The 4,803-nt window shown below is 62.3% G+C and overlaps 1 pseudogene; it reads left to right on the top strand.

The window, feature by feature from the left end:
- LOC142595478 (ADP-ribosylhydrolase ARH1-like) lies at positions 1–3,389 on the top strand (annotated as a pseudogene).
- Positions 3,390–4,803: the final 1,414 nt, after the last annotated feature.

The following is a 4,803-nucleotide window of genomic DNA, read 5'->3' as shown; positions in this document are numbered from 1 at the left end:
ATGGAGGAGACGTGAGTGCCTCTGGGGGCTCCCGGCATACCCCCCACCGTTGGCTCCCCCCTGAAGCCCCGCTGTTTCCCCCAGGGTGCCCTCGGTGGAAGCTTATGAAGCGGCCATGGTGCTGAGCAGGGTGGGGGATGCGCTTGGGTACTGGGGGGGCTGCTGGGAGTATTGCACCTCGGGACCCCAGATCCACGCCGAGCTGGCTGAGCTGGGGGTGCTGGAGGCCATCACCCTCGAGCCCCCCGAGCAGCCTGTCAGTGATGACACCGTCCTCCACCTTGCGACTGCTGAGGGCCTGGCCACAGGTTGGGGGGGGGGGGGGGGCGGCAGGGGTCTCCATTGCACCCCACAGACGCAGGGGAGAGTCCCCAGGGGATGGCGTCCCCATTGTACCCCAGGGCCCACAGTGGAGTGTTCCAGGGGGTGGGGTGTCCCTATTATACCCCTGGGCTGCATGCGGGTTCCCTGGGGCGGGGGTTGGAGGTCCCTGCTGTATGCCTTGGGCTGCATGGTGGGGGTCTGGGGTGGTGTTGGGGGTCCCCTTTGTGCCCCTGGGCTGTATGTGGGGGGTCTCTGGGGAGGTTTTGGGGTCCCTGTTATACCTCTGAGCTGCTTAGGGGGGTTCCTGAGGGTGTTCAGGGGTCCCCGTTATACACCTGACCCAGACTGGAGGGTCCCTGGGAGGGGCTTTTGGGGGTCCCCAGCCAGCCCTGTAGGGGGTTTGGGGGCATCCTAATTCCACCTCCCTTTTAGGACCTCCAGGGAGGCTCCCTATTTCCCCCCCCAAAAAAAAATTCGGGGGGTGTCCCCATTTCCCCTCGGAGGGGTGTGTGTGTCCTATTTTTCCCCACAGTTTATGGGAATTTGTGTTCCCTTTCCTCCTGTGCTGGGTGTTGGGGGAGAGCTCATTTCCCCCTCTCAATTTTGGGGGCCCGGAGGGGATGGTTATCCCTTTCGCACCTGATTTGGGGTGCTCAGGAGGATTGCCCATTTCTCTTGACTTTTGGGATGTTTGTGGATGCTGTCCCACTTCCCCTCCTGTTGGGGGTGTGCATGGGGGATGTCACCCTTCCCCTCCAGTGTTGGCACCCATGGGTGGTGTCCCCTTTTCCCTTCAGTACTGCGGCATCCATGGGGGGGTGTCACCCTTTCGCTTTAGTTTTGGGGGGTCCATGGGAGGTGTCCCCTTTTCCCTCCATTTTTGGGAGTCCATGGGGGGTGTCATCTTCCCTTTGAGTTTTGAGGGGTGCATGGGGCCTTTACCTCCCCTCCAGTTTGGGTGACCCAGGGGGGTCTTCAGTACCATCCCCCCAGTCCTGGAGGGGGAACCCCTCCTGCAGGAGCTGGCTCGCCGCTACGTGGCCGCCATGGGTGACATGGAGGGCTGCAAGCTGGGGCCCACCAGCATGCTGGGTGAGTGGGGTCCAAGGGTCTCACGCCCCCGACCCCCCCAGGCACCTCACAGCTGCGGCCCGGGGAGCCCGAGGGCTATCGCATCCCCTTCAACCCCACCAGCACTGGCTGTGGGGCTGCCATGCGTAGCCTGGCCATCGGCCTCAGGTAGGGCCAGGGACACAGGAAAGGACAGTGGTGGGGGGGGATGGGGACATGGGGGGTCACATGGGGACGGGAGGGATGGAGGTATCAGAGCTGGGGGCACAGGGACAGGATGGGGATGGGGACATGGGAATGTCAGAGCTGGAGGGATGGGGACAGGAAGGTGTCAGGGCTGGAGACACAGGGGTGTCAGAGCTGGAAGAGAGAGGGACACGGAGGGGACAGGGCTGGGGACACAAGGCTGTCAGACCTGGGGGGGTGGGGACATGGGGAGACAGGGACAAGGGGGGATGGGGAGGACATAGGGATGGGGACACGGGGGTGTCAGAGCTTGGGGGATAGGGACGTGAGGGTGTCAGAGCTGGAGGGAAGGGGACATGGGGTGATGGGGTAACAGGGACATGGGGGTGTAAAAGGTGGGGGAATGGGGACACAGAGGAGAACGGGGACATGGGGGTGTTGGAGCTAGAGAGGACAAGGACCGTGGATTGGGAATATTCTGGTGCTGGTGCTGGTGCTGGGAGGCCGGGAACAGTGGGGATGTGGGGGGGGGGGGCGGGGATGTCTGAGCTGGGGGAGTGGGGACAGGGAGCCCTAGGGACGGAGGACAGCAATAGGGAGGAGGGGACATAGGGGTCACAGGGCAGATGAGAGGGGGACATGGAGGTGGCAGGGCCAGGGGGGATGGGGACAACAGCGATAAGGACGGTGGGGACAAGGGTGGCATGATGGGCATAGGGACGAGGCTGGGGATAGGGGGACAGGGAGGGGACAGGGGAGGATGGGGACAGGGCTGATGCCAATGCAGGTACCTGCATGCCTGGGAGCTGCCGATGCTGATCCGGGTGAGCATCGAGAGTGGACGCATGACCCACCACCACCCCACTGGTGGGTGTCAGGCCTTGGGGGATGGGGAGGAGGGGACACTGGGGCGCCCCTGAAACCCCTGTCCCCACAGGGTACCTCGGCACTCTGGCGGTGGCCCACTCTGGGGGCTCGGGGGATGGGCCCAGAGCGCTGGGGGGTCCAAGCTGCTGTGGGTCCTGCCCCTTGCATGGGACTACGTGGAGGGTGCCGGGGTGGCCGTGGGTGACAATACTGCTGCCTGGCCCTTCTTCAGGGACACCTGGCACCGGTGAAGGGGTACTGGGAGGGTTCTGTGGGGTCACTGGGAGCACTGGGAGGGGTTGGTGAGGACACTGGGAGGGGCTCAGGGGGTCACTGGTGTCACTGGTGCCCGCAAAGCACTCTCTGCTGGAGAGCTGCAGCCCAGTGCCCCTCAGTGTCACTGGTTACCCTGTTGTCACTGGTGACACCAATGACCCCAATGTCTCCAAGTGTCCCTGGTGACCCCGGTGTCCCTGGTGACCCCAATATCCCCAGTGACCCCAGTGTCCCCATGTCCTCAATGATTCCAGTGTTCCCAGTGACCTCAATGTCCCCATGTCCTCGCAGGTACCTGGAATCCTGGGGGCTTCTGGAGGGTCATGGCCCACCATGGGTGCCATCCCTTCTGTCACCAGCCGAGCAGGATGCGGCATACCTGGGCTGGGTGCTGGAGGGGTGGCCAGGCCGCAGCGGCCATGACGTGCCCATGGTGGCCCTGGAGGCCCTGCTGGCAGCCGGCAGATGCTGGGAGGACCTCTGTACCGGGGGGTGCTGCATGGTGGGAACAGCGATTCAACGGGGACCATTGCTGCTGGGTGCTGGGGACTGTGGGGGCGGGGCTGGCATCTGTCCCACCTGGGCTGCACTGCTGCCTTGAGCACCATGGGCAGCTGTGCGATGCTGCCCACCGCCTCCATGCACTGGCCTGGGGGAGATGCTGAGCCCCTACTGTGTCACCTGCTGTCCCCCTCCCAGGAAAGCCCCTGTGGGTCCCCAGGGTGGAGCAGAGACCTTCATGGGGTCGGGGTGGGGGGGGGCTTGGGAGAGTCCCTGGGGGTCAGCTGTGACCTTCACGGGGTCGTGGGGCAGGAGGGGTCAGGAGGGTCTCTGGGGGGGCTGCAGGGAACTTCACTGGGTCCTGGGGTGCTCAGGAAGGCCCCCAGGAGACCCTGTGGGGAAGCATGGCCCTTCAGGGGGTGCTGGGAGGCTCAGGCAAGCACCAGGGAGACCACCGTAGCCACATCCAGGTGGCCTTTTATCCTTCCACAGTTAGAGACCCCAGAAGCTCCCCAAGGAGCCTCAGTCACCCCCACAGTAAAAAACGTGTCCTCCCAAGTCAAGCTGTGTCTAGGTTTGTGCCCTGTGTCTCTTGTCCTGTCCTTGCCACTGATGGGTCTCAAGGTTAACCAAGCCAAGGGTGATGGCCCCCCTCACTGATGGGCCCCCAGGGTTAACCACTCCAAGGGTAATGTGCCAAAGATGTGATGGGCCCCCAGGGTTAAGAACTCCATGGGTGATGGGCCCCTGGGGTTGGTTGGGGTTGAGAAGCCAAAGGGTGATAGACCCAAGAGGTGACTGGAAAGCAAGTTCACCACCCCTTGGCTGATAGACCCCCATGGTGATGGGCCTCCAAGGTTAAAAACCCTATGTGTGCTGTGCCTCCTAGTAAACCACCCCAAGGGTGATGAGTGCCTTGGCTGATGGCCCCAAGGGTTACCCACCCCAAGGCTGATGGGCCCAAGGGATGATGGGTCCCCAGGGTTAACCACTCCAAGGGTTATGGGCCGCTGGGGTCATGGCCACCTGGGGTTTACCACCTTAAGGGTGATGAGGGCAAAGAGGTGATGGGAACCCGAGGGTTAAGTAACCCAACAGTGATGGGTCCATGCATTGATGGGCCCCCAAGGTTAATGACAACAAGGATGACAGACCCCGGATGACAGACCCCCAGGGTTAACCACCCCAAGGATGGTGGTCACAGGGGTTAATAACCCAGAGGATAATGGGGCCTAGGGGTGATAAGTCCTCAGTGTTAATCAACCCATGGGTGATGGGCTGGTGAGATGACTGGTGCACAGGGTTAACCAACCCAAAAGTCATAGGCCGAAATTGTGTTGGGTCCCCAGGGTTAACCACCCCAAGGGTGATATCCCCTGAAGTGAACCACACCAAGAGTGCTGGAACCCAGGGCAGTGGGGCCCCAGAGTTAACAACCTAAAAGGTGATCAGCCCAAGGGTTGGTGGGCCCCCATGGTTAAACACCTCAAGGGTAATGGGCCCAAGAGGTGATGGGAAACCAGGTTTCACCACCCCAAGTGCAATTAACCCTGACACTGATGGGCCACCAGGGTTAAC

The sequence above is a fragment of the Pelecanus crispus genome, chromosome 20 (assembly GCF_030463565.1).
Source record: "Pelecanus crispus isolate bPelCri1 chromosome 20, bPelCri1.pri, whole genome shotgun sequence".
NCBI lineage: Eukaryota > Metazoa > Chordata > Aves > Pelecaniformes > Pelecanidae > Pelecanus > Pelecanus crispus.
This window is presented reverse-complemented; position numbering and strand designations above follow the sequence as displayed.